General features: G+C 41.6%; 1 pseudogene; it reads left to right on the top strand.

Annotated features, from left to right (window-relative positions):
* The first annotated feature begins 16,612 nt into the window (after positions 1-16,612).
* On the top strand, positions 16,613-17,615 carry LOC125553832 (annotated as a pseudogene).
* The last annotated feature ends 3,590 nt before the right edge of the window (positions 17,616-21,205 follow it).

Below are 21,205 nucleotides of genomic sequence, written 5' to 3'. Positions count from 1 at the left end.
AGGAACAAAATATGAATTGGTTTGCTACAATAGTTATAGTAGTGATTTTTTTCTTATACTAACGGATCTCATGAAGGCTTTTGTTGAGTTTTGTGTGATTGAAGTTTTCAAGTTTTGGGTTATCTTACGATGGATGAAGGAATAAGGAGTAAGAAGAGCCTAAGCTTGGGGATGCCCCGACATCCCAAGCTATTATCCAAAAGATAGAAAGGAACTAAGCTTGGGGATGCCCCCGAGTGGCATCCCCTCTTTCTTCTAACGACCATCGGTATTTTACTCGAGGCTATATTTTTATTTGTCACATACTATGTGTTTTGCTTGGAGCGTCTTGTATGATATGAGTCATTTCTTGTTTTATTTTGTGTTTTAAGTCTTGATTCCTTGCTGGACACACCTATTTGAGAGAGCCAAAATTATGTCATGACTTGTTAGAATTGCTCTCTATGCTTCACTTAAATTTTTATGAGCTATGGATTTGCTCTAGTGCTTCACTTATATCTTTTTGAGCACGGTGTGCTTTAGTATTTTTGAAGAAATGCTCTCTTGCTTCACTTAGATTTATTTGAGAGTTAGTAAAATTTTCAAGAAATTCTCTCTTGCTTCACTTAAATTAATTTGAGAGAAAGAAATTTTATGCTCATGATCTTCATTATATTTGTTTGAGCTTACCAAAATCAACATATGAAAATTAGTTCCAAAGTGATAGATATCCAATAAGGATATAATAAAAACTTTCATGAAGATCATTGGAAAAAATAAACTTGATTCTTAGTAATAGTTTTGAGATATGATGATGTGATATGTGAGTCATCTTGATGAGTAATTATGCTTTAGTAAGAATATTGGTGTTAAGGTTTGTGATTCCCTATGCAAGCATGAAAGTCAATAATTATGCAATGAAGTTATATCCTACTTGTGGTGCATTATTCGGTGTTAATTATGCTTAATGTTCGCTTATGATATTATTTGTTTCTTGGTTGGTCGCTTCTCAATCTTTTTGCTAGCCTTCATTTTGCACTAAGTATGATCCCTACTTGTGCATCCAAAAACATTTAAACCAGTTTTGCCATATGAGTCCACTATACCTACCTATATGCGTTATTCTTTTGCTGTTCTAAGAAAATTCGTATGTGCCACCTCTAATATTCAAAATAAATTTCCCTTTTGTGTGCTCGTACTGCTAACAAGGCGGTGAGGGGTGGCTAATATTTTCCATGCTAGATGTGTTATTCTCACGATGAGTGTTTATTCACTTGTCATTGCATGAGAGTAAGGCAAAGGTATTAGGGATGCCCAGTCTCGAAATTAAAAATGAATTTACTTTATGTTGTCAAATAATAAATTCCTTGGAAAGTGTTGGTATGGAAGGCACCCGTGGATACGGTTAGCCAGGGAAAGTGAAAGTATGGTGGAAAAAGGAATAAACTTTAATTTCTGTTTGGGAACCGCCTATGATATATCTAGCATGGAAAGTGTTGGGAACTCTAAGTCTTTTTCATTGGTGGGAAAAGTATGCCTCTCAAAATGTTTTTATCTCTCAATTTTCGCTTTGAGCTCTGGCACCTCTACAAATCCCTACTTGCCTCCGTGAAGGGCCTTTCTTTTAATTTATGCAATTTTTATTTTTGAATTTGAGTCTCCATCTTCTCTTATAAAAGCACCAACTAGGAGGCACTATGATCGTACTTGAGCATTGGGTGTAGTTAATATGTGAGTGTGTTTCATGAATGGATCAATGATTGAGCATAATGGGCTAGGGATAGCTTATTTTAGTGTTGATATTTTGAAAGACATGGTTGCTTGTTGGCATTCTTGAGTATTTAAATTATCATGTCAAAACTAGACTATTGCTTTGAACAATATGAAAGTCCAAATGTCCATGCTATAAAGAAAAGAATATGATATGACATGTTAGGCAACATTCCACATCAAAAATTCTATTTTTATCATTTACATACTCGAGGACGAGCAGGAATTAAGGTTGGGGATGCTGATACGTCTCCAACATATCTATAATTTTTTATTGTTCCATGCTCTTATATTATCAATCTTGGATGTTTTATAATCATTTTATAGTCATTTTTATATCATTTTTTCGTACTAACCTATTGACATAGTGCCAAGTGCCAGTTGCTTTTTTTGCATGTTTTTTACATTGCAGATAATCAATACCAAACGGAGTCCAAATGCAGCAAAACTTTTTATGGATTTTTTGGGACTAGAAGACACCCAATGGGCCGAAGAAGCGCCTGGAGGGTGCTCCGAGGGGAGCACAACCCACTAGGGCGCGCCTAGGGGCCCAGGCGCGCCCTGGTGGGTTGTGCCCACCTCGGGTGCCCCTGACCGACTCTTTGCTCTATAAATACCCCAATATTCCAGAAACCCTAGGGGAGTCGACAAAAATCAATTCTAGCTGCCGTAGAGTCCAGAACCACCAGATCCAATCTAGACACCATCACGGAGGGGTTCACCACTTCCATTGGTGCCTCTCCGATGATGCGTGAGTAGTTCTTTGTAGACCTTCGGGTTTGTAGTTAGTAGCTAGATGTCTTCCTCTCTCTCATTTGATTCTCAATACAATGGTCTCTTGGAGATCCATATGATGTAACTCTTTTTGCGGTGTGTTTGTGGGGATCCGATGAACTTTGAGTTTATGATCAAATCTATCTTTTTATCCATGAAAGTTATTTGAATCTTCTTTGATCTCTTATATGCATGATTGCTTGTAGCCTCGTATTTCTTCTCCGATATTTGGGTTTTGTTTGTCCATCTTGATCTATTTATCTTGCAATGGGAAGAGGTGCTTTGTAGTGGGTTCGATCTTACGGTGCTTGATCCCAGTGACAGAAGGGGAACCGACACGTATGTATCATTGCTACTAAGGATAAAACGATGGGGTCTATCTCTACATAGATAGATCTTGTCTACATCATGTCATCATTCTTATTGCATTAGTTCGTTTCCCATTGAACTTAATACACTAGATGCATGCTGGATAGCATTCGATGAGTGGAGTAATAGTAGTAGATGCAGGCAGGAGTCGGTCTACTAATCTTGGATGTGATGCCTATGTAACGATCATTGCCTGGATATCGTCATGATTATTTGAAGTTCTATCAATTGCCCAATAGTAATTTGTTTACCCACTGTTTGCTATTTTTCTCGAGAGAAGCCACTAGTGAAACCTACGGCCCTGGGTCTCTTTATCATATTATTTGCCTTCATGATCTATTTTAGTTGCCTTTTATTTTTAGATCTATTAAACCAAAAATACAAAAATACCCTGCTGCAATTTATTCTTATTTGTTTCATTTGGCGTTCCATCTATCAATCTACTACAATTTATTCACGTCCGTTTTGCCAATTTCCGGCACCGTTACCTGAAAGGGATTGACAACCCCTTTAATACGTCGGGTTGTGAGTAGTTGTTATTTGTGTGCAGGCGCCGCTTACGTGTTGTTGCTTGGTTCTCCTACTGGTTCGATAACCTTGGTCTCATAACTGAGGGAAATACCTACCGCCGCTGTGCTGCATCATCCCTTCCTCTTTGGGGAAATACCGACGTAGCTTCAAGCCGCATCAACGCCCATTTTGCATCATGTTTTCCTACTATTATTTATAATGTTTTGGGTCAATATTTCATCTGATGAGGCAATTCTAATGTCTTTTCTCTATTATTATGCAAGATTTATATGAAGAGATAAATTGTTGGCAACTGGAACTCTAGACCTAAAAAGAGCTACATTAGAGATAACTATTCTCCGAAGCTCCAAATGACCTGAAAATTTAGAGAGATTTGTTTTGGAATTAATAAAAAATACTAGAAGAAGAATCACCAGGAGGGCCCCCGCCAGTGAGCCACAAGCAGGTCTCCATGGCCCTCCTTCTCCTATATGATGTCATTTGCCCTAGAAAAATAATAATCAAGAGAAGACTTTTGGGACGAAGCGCCGCCATCTCAAGGCAGAACCTAGGCAGGAGCAGTTTTGCTCTCCGGTGGAGCATTTCCATCAGGGATACTTCCTTCGGGAGGGGTAAATTGAAGCCATCCACATCACCAAAGATCCTCTCATCATGGGAGAACGAATCTCCATCAACACCTTCACCAACACCATCTCCTCTCAAACCCTACTTCATCTCTTGTACTCAATCTTTGCCTCAAAACCTCAGATTGGCACCTGTGGGTTGCTAGTAGTGTTGATTACATCTTGTAGTTGATTCTAGTTGGTTTATTTGGTGGAAGATTATATGTTTAGATCCTTAATTATATACAATACCCCTATGATCTTGAACATGAATATGATTTGTGAGTAGTTCCATTTGTTCTTGAGGACACGCGAGAAGTCTTGTTATAAGTAATTATGTGAAGTTGGTTTCCGTTCAATATTGTGATGATGTGTATGTTGTTCTTCCTCTAGTGGTGTCATGTGAACTTCACCATGTTTGGGCCTAGGGGAAGGCATTGGGGGGTAATAAGTAGATGATGGGTTGCAAGAGTGACCTAAGCATAAACCCTAGTTTATTTGTTATTCTGTAAGGGGTTGATTTGTATCCATATGTTCCATGCTATTATTAGATTTATCTTAATTCTTCTTTCGTTGTTGCGGATGCTTGCGAGAGGGGGTAATCATAAGTGTGTTTTTGTTCAAGTAAGAAAAACACCCTAGCACCGGTCCACCTACATATCAAATTATCAAAGTAGTGAATGCGAATCAACTAAACATAATGAACGTGACTGGACGATAATTCCCATGTGTCCTCGAGACCGTTTTGCCCACTATAAGAAGTACTCCAGGCTTGTCCTTTGCCATAACAAGGATTGGGCCATCTCACTGCACCTTGTTACTATTGTCACTTGTTAATTCTTACGAATTATCTTGCTATCAAACTACAAGTTACTACTATCTCTAGTCCTTGTAAAGAATACCTTGTTGAAAACCACTTATCATTTCCCTCTACTCCTCGTTGGGTTCGACAATCTTACTCATCGAAAGGACTATGATTGACCCCCTACACTTGTGGGTCATCAAGAGTCTTTTCTGGTGCCGTTGCCGGGGAGTGAAGCGCCTTTGTTAAGGAAACATTTATACTGAGTGCTGAAATTTTATCTTTACTCATCACCATGGAAAGTAATCCTTTTAGGGTCTTGTTCGGGGTATCTTCACCTTCACCAGAAATGTTAAGAACCGCTCCTCAACTTACTGAACCTCCTAAAAATATTTATTATGAGATTCCCTTGGGTATTTTAGAGAAGCTGCCAGCTAATCCTTATGCAGGAGATGGGACAATACATCCTGATATGCAGCTAATCTATATAGATGAAGTTTGTGGATTGTTTAAGCTTGCAGGTTTATCCGAGGATGAATTTAAGAAGAAAGTATTCCCTTTATCATTGGGGGAAAGGCATTAACATGGTATCGGATGTTGGACGAATCTGAAATGTGGGATTGGAACCGATTGAAGCTGGAATTCCATCAGAAATTTTATCCCATGCACCTGGTTCATCGTGATCAGAATTATATATATATATATATATATAGACACACACACACACACACACATCTGGGCTATTCTGTTTCGTGTAACAGAATATTATTCTGTTACCCTACTTGAACTGACGATTTCAGGCGGTTGTACTGATGATTTTCGAGCGGTTGAACTGATGCTTTATGTTCTGTTTAACAGATCGTCTTCTTTAGTTCGAATTTTTTTTGCATTTTTTTCCGAAATTGTGTAATATATCGTTGGAAAGTTCTTGACAACTATATTTCAAGTATATTGAACGTTTTTGCAAAATCATTATGGTTTAAGAGCAGTTTCGAAAAAACCTTTTTTTTCAAAACCGAAATCGCGAATCGTATTTTGGACTCAATTTTCGAACGGTTTGTCGGAATTGAGAAAATAAGATGGCATTGGAAAGATGGTAAAAATCCGCATCTTCCATATATCTACAGTTTTTTTTCAAATTTTATACAATTTAAAAGTAATTTGATAAACGGTGAAATTCTGGGCGAAATGTATTTTCGTGTTTTTTGCGAACGGTTTGTCGGATTGACGCAAATGATACGCCGTTGGAAAGCTATGGAAAATGCACAACTTTTTCATATATAAATGTTTTTCTAATTCCTTACGGTTTAAACTCGAATTTGAATACGGTCAAATTTGATTTCGAACGTGATTTTTTTAAAAGTTTGTCGAAATGGGGCAAATAATATACCGTTGGATAGCAATCGAAAATGCGGAACTTAGTCATGTTGAACGCTTTCCCAAATTCGCAACCGTTGAAGAGTAATTTGAAATACGGTGAGACCCATCATGCTGTTTTTTCGGTCAAAAAACAGAGTACTTGTACTGATCTTTCCTGCGTGTTTGTACCGATGCATTATTCATGGAGTAATTTTGAATAAGGTGAAGCCTTTTGTATTCTTTTTTCCGTTCTGGATACAAAGTACTCGAACTGATCTCCGTATGGATTTTGTACTAAGCACGTTTTCACAGATTGAACTTTTACTTTGTTTTTTGGTTAATGCTTTCCTCTTAAAGTTTCGATGGTTTACAGTAGCATTGCCCCTGTACTTACATAGTTTATATCGTCAAACTGAATGATATTTTATTCAAAAAGAAAATGTTTTGTTTTTTTCTCTTTTTTTGAACTCAACATTTTTTTACAACGATGTTCTGAACTTCTCTCATTTTACGACTTGTACTGAGGTACTTACTAAGCAGGATTTCCATGGGGTTTCTTCTTTTGCTTGAACTTTTACAATTTGAATATCTTCCATTTCTTTTATTCCGAACGGACCACCGTTTTTAACTAGTACTGAGGTACTTACTATGCCCGAACTGTGGTGGCTGTCGCGTGGCTCGGCGAGGAAGAAGATGAAGCTCGGGGGCGAGGCTGAATCCGGCCGGCGGCTGGTTCCGCCGGTAGGATGCTGCGCAAGGCGGGGGTGACAGGTGCAGGGCGGCGGGGCTCGGGGTGGCGGTGCACGATGGAGGGGCTCGGGGTGGCGGAGCACGGTGGAGGGGCTCGGGGTGGTGGCGCGGGGCGGGGATGGCGGTGCGCGGCAACGGAGGGAGGCTAGGACGGCGTGCGGCGGCCGCCGAAGGCGGGGACGGCTCGCGACGGCAGTAGGAGGCAGAGACGACGGTGTGATGGATGGCAATTTTCTTTGATCGCTCTATAAGGGGCTGAGAGTAACATAATATTATTCTGTTACTAGGAACAAAATAGTCCATCCCTATATATATCATGAAGGAGAAAGTATCACTCAATCTTGGGGGAGGCTTAAATATATGATGCATATATATGCCCCAATCATGAGCTCTCAAGAAAAATGATTATGCAAAACTTTTGTGCCCGGCTTTCTCATGAAGGTAAAAGAATGGTTGATACTTGTTTTGTTGGTTCCTTCATGAATATAATTGTTGAATTCAAATGAGATCTTCTTGAAAGAATTAAACACAACCCTGAATATTGGGAAATCGACAAAGGTAACGAGTCAGTTATAAATCTTGAGTTTGATTGTGTTAAATCTATTTTTAGAAACACATGTTTTTCATAAGCTCACTGCAAAATATGGACTTGACTCTGAGATAGTAGCTAAATTTTGTGAATCCTTTTCTACTCATGTTAATTCCCTAAGGAGAAATGGTTTAAATTTCATCCTCCCATCAAAGAAATTTGTGAAAAACCTGTTATTACTAAAACTAAAACAATTGCTTATACCGCCAATCCAGTTGTGCCCACTACTTATATTGAGAAACCCCTTTTCCTGTTAGGATTAAGGAACATGCTAAGGCTACAACTATGGTTCATAAGAGTAATGTTAAAGAACCTAAACCCTCTGAACAAATTAAAGTGGAACCTAATATTGCAATGGTCAAAGGTCTTTTAGTTGATAATATTGATGGACATGTCATTTACTTCAGTGAGGAGGCAACCAAGATTGCTAAACAAGTTAACACTAAACAAGATAAATTGGATAAGAGTAAGCCGGTTGTTGGCATGCCTGTTGTTTCTGTTAAGATAGGAAATCATAGTTATGATTGTTTATGTGATATGGATGCTAACATAAGTGCTATTCTATTTTCTCTTTATCAAGAACTCATGCATGATATTGCACCCGTTGAGATGGAAGACATTGATGTTGAAGTCTTGTGTGGTAAGATTAAATACCCTACTGATTTCTTAATACTTGGACCACCGCAAGATGATTTTTTCCATTATATTTGGTAGACCTTTCTTGAATACCTTTAATGTTGAAATTGATTGTCCTAAAGAGAAGGCCAGTGTTAATTTTGGTGATGTGTCTCATGAATTTAATTTCTCCAAGTTTAGTAGACAACCTCATGATAAAGAATTGCCTAGCAATTAAAGATAGAATCATTGGTCTTACTTCTATTGTTGTGCCTCCTACTGATCCATTAGAATAATATCTACTAGACCATGAAAATGATATGCATATGAATGGAAGAAATGAAATTGATGAGTTATTCTTTAAGAAACACCTATCCTTAAGCACAACTTGCCTATTAAAACTTTGGGGGATCCTCTCGCACCTAAGAGTGATCCTGTGTTTGAATTAAATAAACTTCCAGATACATTGAAATATTGTTGGTGCAATGATAGGCCCCTTATGTTTTGGAGTTTGTTGACATAAACAATATGGGACTCTTGTGTTTGCTAGTGCACACAGAGTAACAGGCCCCTGAGATATCGAGGAATTTGACATAAACGACGAAGATAATCTCCCTACATTGCAGCGAAGGTTATCACCGAAGATGATGTTAACAAGAGTGACCCCTAAATATTGCTGAAGTTCAAGCAATTGGTTTGGTGTCTGTCTGAGGAAAATGACTGCATCCATTCTTCTATTTATTGAGTCATAGGACCACCGTACTATTAAGAGGGGTGTAGCGTTCGAAAATTTGATTCTCTGATGCTAAACCCAAATCCTATGTAAGTTGTGAGAGAACTCTCTTTTTGTTCCAAGCAAGTACTTGCCAGCGAGAGACTGTGATCTTCTTCGCTGCGAGAGATTTGTCTCACACCGAGGAGTTAGCATTACCTATTCCTCAAGTAATGTTACCATTGCTCCCAAATCCGACCGTTGCAAATGTGTCGGTTGGCCATTGGCTGGACCGCGTGTCCAAAATGGTCACTTCCCATCAGGGAAGGCTACGGCTATAAATAGCCACCCTGCGTCGGCTTTGTCTGGTGACTGCTCCATTTGATTCTGAGAAGATTGTTGAGCAACCCCCTCTCTGAGCGATTTGAGTTTAAAATCCACCGAGAGAAACACCCCTAGAGCCGAAGAATTAGATAGTGGTTAGCATCACTCGAATCTAGTCCAGTACGCTCCGCCTATTACTCTTGAGAGATCCAAACTCTCTAGATGGTTAGGTGTCAATTTCTTCAGAGACCAAAAGTGATTGTGGTTCTCAAAGAAGAAGTATGTGAAGGTTTGGAGATTGCCTCAAGTATCTACCATGAGTAATTAGCATCGGTTGATGAATCGATTGTCGAGGAGAATAGGCTGAAGAGAGTTTATCTTCCGTGTTAAGTCACAACCCCTTCAACCAGATGTAGTCCTTGTGCAGAAGGAGGAACTGGTCGAACAAATACCCTGTCACCATCGAGCACCACTGGTTCTCTGTTACCCATGTTTCCATTCGATATGTTTTCCATCATGTGATTTGTCTCGATGCATGTTTAGTTTCCATTTGGTACTTAGTGTTAGCTTGCAGTAGTTTGTTTTTTGTTCGTTTCTGCTGTTGGGTTCTGAGAGTTTTGAGTTTTCCGAAGAAAATTTAAAACTTCCATTCACCCCCCTCTAGTAGACATACTTCGTTCCTACAAATATGCATATCTTGATGAAAAGAAGATATATCCTGTTATTAATGCTAACCTTTCAGTGCATGAAGAAAAAAGATTACTTAAAACTTTAAGGAAGCATTGTGGCACAATTGGATATACTCTCGATGATCTTAAGGGCATTAGTCCCACTTTATGTCAACACAAGATTAATATGGAGCCTGATGCTAAACCAGTCGTCGATCATCAACGCTGCTTAAATCAAAAAATGAAGGATGTGGTAAGAACTGAAATATTAAATCTTCTTGAAGCATGTATTATTTATCCTATAGTTGATAGTAGATGGATAAGTCATGTTCATTGTTTCCTAAGAAAGGATGCATTACTGTTCTTCCTGATGATAAAAAAGAACTTATCCCACAAAGAATTGTAACCGGTTATAGGATGGTAATTTTTTTAAAAATAAACCTACTAGAAAAGATCATTACCCTTTGCCTTTCATTGATCAAATGTTAGAAAGATTGTCTAAGCACACACACTTTTTCTTTCTAGAGGGCTATCCTGTTTTTTCTCAAATACCTGTATCACAAGAAGATCAAGAGAAAACTACTTTTACTTGTCCTTTTGGAGCTTATGCTTATCGACGTATACCTTTTGGTTTATGTAATGCAACCGCTACTTTTCAAAGATGAATGACTGCTATATTCTTCGATTTCTGTGAGAAAATTGTTGAGGTATTCATGGATGAATTTTTTGTTTATGGAACTTCTTTTGATGATTGCTTGAGCAACCTTGACCGAGTTTTGGAGAGATGTGAACGGACCAATCTCGTCTTGAACTAGGAGAAGTGCCACTTTATGGTGAATAAAGGTATAGTCATTGATCATAAAATTTCCGAAATAGTTATTGGAGTAGATAAAGCTAAGGTTTATGCAATTAATAAAATGCCATGTCCTAAAGATATTAAAGGTATATGAAGTTTCCTTGGTCATGCTGGTTTTTATAGAAGGTTCATTAAAGACTTATCTAAAATCTCTAGGCCTCTCACTAATCTCTTATAGAAAGATGTTCCATTTGTTTTTGATGATATTGTGTGGAAGGCTTTGAAATACTCAAGAAAGCTTTAATAACAACACCTGTTGTTCAGCCACCCGATTGGAACTTACCCTTTGGAATTATGTGTGATGCTAGTGATTATGCTATCTGTACTAAATGTTATTCATTATGGTAATAAGACCTTGGACTGTGGTCAAAGAAATTATGCTACCACTGAAAAAGAATTTTTTAGCAGTTGTGTTTGCATATGAGAAATTTAGACCTTATGTCGTTGATTCAAAAGTTACTATTCACACTGATCATGATGATATCAAATATCTTATGGAAAAGAAGGATGATAAACTTAGGTTAATTAGGTGGGTTATTTTATTGCAGGAGTCTGATTTGCATATTGTCGATAGAAAAGGAGCTAAAAATCCCATAGCGGATAATTTGTCTAGGATGGAAAATGTTCTTGATGACCCACTGACTATCATAAATGCTTCTACTTCTTGCAATAACCCTTGGTATGCAGACTATGCTAATTTCGTTGTTGCTAAATATATACCACGTAGTTACACATATCAATAAAAGAAAAAGTTAGTCTTTGATTTAAGACATTACTTTTGGGATGACCCACACTTGTATAAACGAGTAGATGGTGTTATTAGATGCTCTGTACCTGTCGTGGTTTTGTCACGGCAGATGTCCTTGTGAAAGGACTTAGTCGTGGAGCCATCGCTATGGGTTAGCTTAAAGGGGTTAAAGCGGACAAGGGACATGAGAGTTTTATACTGGTTCGGCCCCTTATGATGAAGGTAAAAGCCTACTCCAGTTGTGATGGAATTGCTAGGGTTTCGATGACCAGGGAGCGAATCCGCTTTGCCTGGCTCTCGAGTTGTTGTGTGTTGTCCCTAAACCGCCGCCGGGTTGTCCCTTTATATACACAGGTCGACGCCCGCCGGTTTACAGAGTCCCATGGCCGAATCATCATCGTGTATGGCTCGGTATCTATTCCTTCTACCTTACAATACAAGTTATATATTAATGTTGGTTTATGTCTACAGGCCTTAACCCGCCTTTGGGCCTTGGGCCTTCATAAAGCTCCACCATCCTTGTCTTCATGGGCTCTGAATAAAATAACCATCATGGGGATAATCTGGTCTCTTATAGCCGGTTTACGTCCAATAGTAATATCCCCCAACACTAGGCCCCAGATTGATTTGAACTTGTTCATGTCAATCTTCAACACTTAGAAAAATTCTTCCCCTTCGCATAAATCTTGTAAACCGTCCTGACGTCATCCTCCAGATCTGCAGTAAACCGCCATGACGTCACCTATTTATTGAAGCCGAAGATACCCCTTATTAATGAGCATCCAACCATCGAGGCGACAACTTCATTAAACATCCATTTTTTGAGCTCCTTGATTCCCGCGCCTGTCGCTTATCTCTTTGCCTTATAAATAGGGCTGAAGATCTCTTTCTTTTTTCCTTCTGTTGCCTCTTTGTCTCTTCTTCCTCCTCACGACGACTCTGCACCCGAGCGCCGCCGCCGTCGTGGACCTTTACCTCTGCCTCATCACTGACCGCTACATCAACCTGACTGGATCAGAAAAACGCGGCGCACCTCCTCTGCTTCAACAGCTTCGGTAAGTCTTCCCCCTCTTCTGTGATGGCCTGGCTTATTAGGGATGATAGACTACTCATATCAATAAGGAATTCCTTCTTTTCCGGGAGCCCATTCGGACAGAACTCCAAAGTTAAGTGTAACGCCCCGGACACACCCGCCGGTGGTCGTTACTCCTGGCGGGATCTAGACTGGCCCCACAGATCAATACTAGTCTTTTCTGCACACTTTGTCCTCACTCGTGCACACCCGGGAGCAACTTCCCGGTCGGTCACCCATCCTGACACTACTCCAACCTAAGCACGCTTAACTTTGGAGTTCTGTCCGAATGGGCTCCCGGAAAAGAAGGAATTCCTTATTGATATGAGTAGTCTATCATCCCTAATAAGCCAGGCCATCACATACACCCCCACTCAGAGGAACCGACGTCCTCGTCGGGCCACAAGAACGTTCCCTCTTAGCACAAACGTCTGTGCTTCCAGTTCGGTACATGTGCCATGTCGGGTGCCACGACGGGTCACAAACGTCATGAACAACATGACCACGCACCTGTCCGCAACCATCCATGTAACCGCGAGGGTCGGCTCTGATACCAACTTGTAACGCCCCGGACACACCCGCCGGTGGTCGTTACTCCTGGCGGGATCTAGACTGGCCCCACAGATCAATACTAGTCTTTTCTGCGCACTTTGTCCTCACTCGTGCGCACCCGGGAGCAACTTCCCGGTCGGTCACCCATCCTGACACTACTCCAAGCTGAGCACGCTTAACTTTGGAGTTCTGTCCGAATGGGCTCCCGGAAAAGAAGGAATTCCTTATTGATATGAGTAGTCTATCATCCCTAATAAGCCAGGCCTTCACATAATTATTTATACACCCCTAACTCCACTTATGCCTATTTATACACCCCTCCATTCGGATCTCACATTTCTCCCCGTCCTCCTCCTAAAAAAAAAGAGATCGACCCCCGCCACCGACGGACGTGTCCGGATCGGACCGGACACCGTCCGCCGCCGAGCCCCGCAAGGAAGTGACAACGTTTGCCCGAAGAGGTTGAATCAATAGTAAGAAGATACCACCCAGGCACAGAATCCGAAATAACAATTAGGAATAGGACTAGGAGAATGAGGTCTAATTTACGGAGTCAAGCTGTAATTGGGCTTAGTGCTCCGATTGCGCCTTAGGACTAGGACTGATAGGTAAATGCCCCTTACTCAACCAATGAAGGCGGGTAGGGCTTTTCTTTCTTTTGTTTAGGATTGGCAAGAGGATGGCTGCCTCGGCTTCAAAGCTGTTAGAGAATGCGCTCTTATCACTACAGGGACGCGAGAGAAATTCCTCGAAGGTAGTATTAAAGGGATGGGGCATTACCGGTGTTAGCGACGAAGGGATTGTTTGCAAGAGAAGGTTGCCCTATTAAGATACGAACAGGGGGCATGCCACGCATAATAGTAAAAAAAGGGCAGAGAAGAGGATTGAGGGACAGAAGGAGCTGGAGGCCAACAAGGAATAGAAGAAGCTGTTCCACTCGTAGCTCTTCTTCTTTTCTTAAAGCTTAACTCACATTTCGGGAGCGGATGCTGCTCGAGCTAAAGATATGCCCCCAACTCTTGAACAACTCTCACTTGCCTTGGCCGATAGCTTAGATGACCGACCGTTAGGCATGGTTACCAATGATTTCACAGTATATATCTTGTTTGGTGAGCCAACCGGCTTCACCCGAGGATGAAGGTAGTAGAACAAAGAGGAGCCGCATCTTTTCCTGGCCGGAGAGGAATCAAGGTCCATCTCATTAAGGCCGAACATTTAGTCTCGTTCCCGATAACAATAGGGAACATCTGGTCTTGTTTGGTTTTTCTTTCAAGGATTTTTTCTTTCTTGCAATTCTGCGAACTTTGAATGCATCATTTCCTCCATTTCTCGGAACTTATCGCGGAATCTAGGCCCACTAGGACTCGGCGGGATTTCTGGTAAATCAAGCTCTCTCAGGGGTGGAAGCCAGCCCCCACTACTCGATGTTATCACTCTGCAGGATTCGACAATGGATTTGTCTTCCTCAGTCTCTTCGAACTTTTCCAATCCTGCTATTTTCCCCAAGTCTTCTTGAGTAATATGATCCCTGAGGGTCAATCCTTTCCCTTCCCCCCTTTGCCCTTTCAAATGAAAAAGAACTACCAATGCAAAAAAATGAAATGAAATGAACAATTGCTACTTCTTTATTAAATTACACCGAAAAGAAAGTCTGTAAAAAACAAGAGCCAACCTAAAACTTAACTACCCCTTGCCCTCCCACTGAACCCTTCTTTCTATCCAAAAAAAGGAAGAGTGCACCAAAAAAAAATAATCCAGAAAAAACTCCGCAACTTACGCTCTCATTGCAGCGGCACCTGTTAAAGTGGCAGCAAGAAAGAAAAGACCAAAAAGAAGGTTTTTTTAATACCTCTGACGAACCGAACCAAGCAGTCTGATCATCCTTGCCCGTCCCCCTCTTCTGTCAACCGTTGAAAGAGCATAGCCCAGGAATGAACCATATCGATCCAAGGTTGCAAGGAAAGAAGAAAGGTAAACCAGACCATAGGAATCTTCTGATGAAGTCAATCAGAGAGGACGGTAGGTTCTTTGTTGCCTCATCTGCTTAGCTTATAGAATTACACGGTTTATCATGATAGACATTCCAATCAATGGTTGGACGATCAATACCATCGAACTATTCCATTCCACTGCTGAATGACAGAAACAGAAGCTTTTTCTTACTGATGGACTGATCCTGGGAGTTCAGACTGACGGTTAGATGGTTGTTCGCTTGTGTGCTTATTTTCCTTCCCCACTCAAAAACAAGTGTTACAGAATGTTCTTCAATTCAAATAGGTATGATCCCGTCCATCCTTCCAGAGCTAGGCACCTGCTTCAGAATGAGAATCTTCGACAGAGATCGTTCCTTCAGTTTAGCAATCAATTAGATCCATACTGACTTAGCTTGAAGCATGGCTTGCCGTTTCGAGGCTCGATGCTACTCTTGGGAACATTATTGATACATCGACTTTCAAGCATCTCGTAGTTGAGCGGTACTGCCATCAACAGTACCAAGATGGAAAGGGACTGCTGAACATGGATAGAACGAGAGTCGAACTCGCATGTCTCTCTTTTCCTGTTAGTTAGGAAAGAAAGCCGATATAAACAGCTCCATATTAGCGAATTGCCTCTGACTACTCTTCCCAGGCTGGTCAAACTATAGGATTCCCATTCACTTAGTAAACTTATTGGACAGACGGGTCAACCACTTGACCGAGGGGAGTAAGGTTCGTCACCACAGTCCCGATAGAAGGTCGAGTTTAAAAACAAACCGAAGACAAAGCAACGAATGAAAGGAAGGACGGCTCGCTTCGCTTTACAACCAGGGCGGGTCTCGCTGCCGGATCAATGCGCAGGACGCACGATCTACAAACAACAATAGAGAGAGCCAACCAAGAACGAAAGAACCTGGAAACAAACCCGCGAGCGAATACCAAACAGAGTAAGAAGGAGGAAGGGCCGAAGGCGGCTTACTAAGCGAGAAGGCTCCAAGCAATAACGCATTAGAAGGGAGCTTGCTGCTTTGCAACCTAAGCGGTATAGCTAAGCTTACTCATCAAGGGCCGATAGATAGAGCTGCTCTTGTTGCTAATGGAGAAAGATTGGAGTGAAGTTTAGTATGCTTTCTAAGATCAGAGGAGGAAAAGAATGAAGGTGTGGGCGGGAAGGAGGAGGCAAGGCCCCCTCAATGTGTATTCGACTACTCATTACGGAACCACCGATTGATCCGATTAGACTTCCCGCGGGGTAGCGCGGGGAACTTGCTGAATCAACTCCTTGGAATCGGAGGCCTGACTGAGGGTCAATCCAATGGTAACCTCAAACCTAGGAATGCCTGTTTCACTTCCTTGACAGAGCCAACTGAGATGCTCTGTCTCGATGTTGACCTAACATGGATTGATTCTAAATTATGAATCAAAAATCCTGATCTCGCAAAGGATCCGCAATAGCTGTGTGTACTCGAGGACTCTTAGGGAAAGAAAAGCACTTTTCTCTCTCAGCAGTTAGACCGGCTATGGGTGGGTTGGTTATATACTGCGCCTTCCTTCTTCAACCTTTTGGTATGTATTGCCCCCTAACTATAGATCAGATCCACCGGACCAGAAACTCAATTCCGCACTGCTGCTGAGTCGTCGGACTTATCCACCTCAGGATTCGTGGAATTTTCCGTTTTTGAATTGCGTTGGGGGGAATCTACCAAAGCTAGGCAGATAGATAGACTCCTTTCCCGCTGCTAAGGGAGAGCAAGAAACTAAATCAAATGATTGTTTTTTTCACCAGCGCCGTTTTTTTGCGGGTACTAAGAGTCCTCTCACTACCAACCAGCAGACATCATCATCTGGCTGGGTCTTGCCGGTATCAACAACGAGAAAGAAGAACCAAATGGAAACAGCAACTAACTATGGCTCTTGGCCCAGACAACGTCCTAGGCGTAGGGGAGATCAAAACAAGAAGTCACGCCTAGACGACGACGCCCGTCCTGGGCTGCAGTAAGTAGATCGAGAGGTCGTTCCCCCCTTGTCCCCGAAGATGGGTAATATGTTCTCATACAATGTTGCTCCAACTTTTTTCTAGAGGGCCTAGCTGGCGAGCGATCCCCAGTCCGCGGCAGAGAACAAGACAGCAAGCGAGCGTACCTTTGTTCGCTTCTTTTCCACCAAGCATAGAAGTTTAAGGAGAACTGTAGGTCGGTGGCTACCTAAGGAAACTCCGATTCGATCCGCCCCGGCTGGAGGCATCTACCTCATCCCGATCACAAGGAGAGGTTCACCATGATGGGGGGTCAGGTACTTTAATTCTTTGCGTTCCGGAAAGAATGAAATGCATAGGGGACCATCCTTTTTTTTGCGGCATGCTCTCTGATTTACGGATTCGCAGGGGGCCGAGGGCCAACCTTAGTTGACTGACAATGACAAAGGCTTGCGAAACAAAGTAGCGCCTTTGAAATGGAATCTTAATTAACTATCAGTGGTGCGAAGCAGCTTAGCCCCGGGGAGCTAAAGGTTATACCTTTGTAAGCGAACTGTGGTTCTTCTATGTAGGGTATTCCTCCTTTACTCTCTTAATTAACGTCGAGCTAAGTGACTTTGTGTAGCGTAGTAGAATGAAGGCTACGTACGCACCGACACTCTCTTATCCCTAAGCCTCTTCGCTAACTCGCTCGCCTACAAAAATGAGTAGGCGAGGCTAGGCAAACTCAGCCGCTGACTTTGACTGTACTGTAGTAGACTTTCTAGCCTTTTATTTTAGAACCCTTTCTCATGTTCTTTCATCCATCAAGTAGGCGAACCGTCAGGTCCTTAGTAGCGTTGACAAAGAAGAAGAGCCGGTGAAAAAAAAAAAAGCTAGAATTTCCAATAGTGAGACCAGCTTGACAAGCTACCTTTCCTCTTGATATGAGGTGCGAAGAGAAAACATCTCTTTTTTATGACTTCCACTTCTCGATCCCGGCCCGAAAAGTGACCGACCCCTTGATGAATGAAGAAAGGGTTTATGAGCCCTAGCCCTGTAAGCCCACACCTGTGTAGAGTAGATCGTTCAACACCTGCGGCACAAACCCATTTTGACCAATTGGTCCGTATATCATAGGCGACCGAACGCCGCCCCCCGTCTTACTAGACCAACCTGCTATAATTATTCCATAAACACCTAGCAAAGATATGGCAAACAAATAAAGTAGCCCTATGTTCGGATCTGACAATACCATACCATAATCAAAAGGTACAACGGCCCAAGCGACCAGACTTAACATAAATGTAGCCACTGGAGCCATTCTAAAAAGGGAGAAATTAGCACTACTTGGTGAAATAGGTTCTTTTAGAATCAATTTCAAACCATCTGCTAGAGGTTGTAACATCGAATGATCCCCACTACATCAGGACCCTTCGACGTTGCACAAAGCATTACTTTACGTTCAGGCTAGCACTAAAAAGGCTACTCCTAGTAGAAGTGGTAGAATTAAACAAAGTATTTCCGCTGGAACAGCTATGTACGTTTTCGATTTCTATTCACTCATGATCGGGCCTGACCTGGTCGACCCGATCAAACTATTTCACTTATGATCTGGCCTGGTTGACCCAATCATGATATTGAAGGATGGGACCTTTTATCGAAAAACTCCGGATCCCGAGAAGTTTTGAAGATGGTGCTCCTGTTACGTTACTTCGAATGGAATCCTCACTTGACTAAGCATAAGCGAAAACGTGGCTGAGAGTAAGCAATCCCCTTTCCTAGTGGTTGAGTCATGATCAGAAATATTGCGAAAGAAAGTGAAATGTCCTATCGTCGTCCCAATTTGGGTAATCCACGATGTCTCCATTTTATGTATCCATCTTGACTCGTTTTCGGTGTATCGATAGTTCGTTGTATTACACTTTGAACTAACCTAGAGGCCGTGCTTAGGCGAAAATCGATATCAGTGAAGTAATCCCGGAACTCTAGAAATCGTGAAGAATTTATTCCATTTTGTTAAATATCGCGAATATAGTGGAAAAAACTCTAGAACATTCCTTTGAATGGAATTGTTCATTGGGTTCGACTTGTTGTTCGACAAAATAGAAAGCTGTCTCTCGTATGTTATTGTAAAGGTGATTCATTCATAATATTTCTTATGTGCGGTTTCAAGATGCTAAAAAAGTAGATGGTAATCGGCTTTTGAGCTCCATTATGTGGACTTCATCAATTTGTGAATTATGGACTTGGCGGTAGTGGTCAATACTAACTGCACCGTCTAAATGCTCCCTGACCAAGTTTGCGTACTCGTCAGGGTTGAGTTGAGGGGGCAGCCCGTGCGCTAATTGGGCTTCGAGGTGGCTATACGCGAAAAAAGCTCGCTTTCTACTGAGGCCTGTTCTGTCCTAAACTGTTCCAGAATGTTATTTGTTTCATAGGAAGATTCCAAAAGCACATTGATGCCGAAAGAATCTTCGGAACCGGTGGAGAGGCTATTCTGATTGAAGGCTAGACAAATAACATGACTGAGGTATGTAAATAAAACCTGTGAAATAGCTATATAATATGATCTAAATAGAGAAGAATACCAAAGATAATGGATTGCAAAATAAGCTTTTTAGCTTTCTTTTTCTTTTGTGCGCGCTTTTCGCATGCCTTCTCGACCGCGGATAGGCTACAGGGCTTTGCACTTCGGCCCCATTGTGTGAATACACATCAAGTGACAGATTCAATATGGCTCTGTACCCAAAACAGATGCCTGACCAGACTGCGCTACACCTCGTCTCCCCCTCAGAACATATGGATCTACCGATCCATAAAGAAAAGAACCAGCTTTTAAAATTTGACAATTCTCTTTCACTTGCATTTTCTTTCGTGAAGGCTCGCTCTCGTTCTTCTTACATCTTGCCCTTTTTTCTTGAGAATTGTATCTGTGGCTACTGCTGTTTTGCCAGTCTGTCTGTCCCCAATAATGAACTCTCGCTGACCGCGCCCTATAGGGATCATCGAATCGATAGCAATAAGCCCTGTTTGAAGAGGTTCGTATACGGAACGCCTGGAAATTCTACTTGGAGCAGGAGATTCAATTAAGCGAGATTCGGAAGCTACAATTTCGCCTCTCCCATCAATAGGTTTAGCCAGAGCATTTATAACACGACCCAAGTTATATACGCTCACGGGTATCTGAGCAATTCTTCCTGTTGCTTTTACAAAACTTCCCTCTTGATGCTAAACCATAGCTCTAACTGAGTCAAATTCCACAATTTCTAAGAACGATATGCTTTTTTTCATTTTCCACTGTGAAAGCTTCTCTCAATCCCTCCCTAGTCCTTTCTTTCCTGGGCACAGGCTTACCTGGTTGACCGCCCACATTCATTCATTGTTCGTTCTGTTGTGGAATCGAACCACAGAGCTAGCGCAATTGGGATTTAGAGTCCCATGCGTGAAACTAAAGAGGATTTTCAGTCCTCTGCTCTACCAGCCAGAACCTAGAAGGACACTTCACACCCGATTTGACACAGCTAGACTGGAAACACTGCTTGTCAAGAGCACAGACCCCAGTATAGAATACTTTTTTGAGTATGTTGGTAAGGTCCGGTCATCCGCTTCTGTGCTTGCACTTCTGCGTAACTAGGGGTGCAAGTCCAGTACAGCGTACTTTCATAATTGAATCAAAAGCGTCGATACATGAAAAATCTCTATATACGATATTTATGACACAGAATGTTGTTCTTTCAACATGATTCCTCAACAATTTTTTCATTGTAACTGACTCTCCGTTCTCTCCGTTCCACTTTGGTTTTCTACTATAATTACCATGATGAATTTCTCTTACTGCTTGGTTCCGCATTGGATTTTGGAAACTTTTGTTTAGAAAGTGGTGTCACGACCGTGGGGATCAAATGGATGGTTCAGGAAAGTCTAGTGAAGCGGCACGGTCTAATCATATAGATGACCATAGTGGTATGGTTCCATAGAAAACTACTGGAGGCCATTACCGCCACCGAAATGGTTTCCATGCTCCGTTGGATGATTTGACGATATCGCAGTATCAAGCTAGAACGGTTTCAATTTGTAGGACGGGAAAGAAACCTCATCCTTTGGTGCACACTAACCGATGAAGCTCAACCCTCTCTCGAACTGAGCTATTTCCGCTTTTTCGAACAAAAAGTTCGAGTAGTTCAGTGAAAAAACGGTCAA

Source organism: Triticum urartu, chromosome 4 (assembly GCF_003073215.2).
Source record: "Triticum urartu cultivar G1812 chromosome 4, Tu2.1, whole genome shotgun sequence".
NCBI lineage: Eukaryota > Viridiplantae > Streptophyta > Magnoliopsida > Poales > Poaceae > Triticum > Triticum urartu.
Note: the sequence above shows the minus strand (reverse complement) of the source record. Positions and strands in the feature narration are given on the sequence as shown.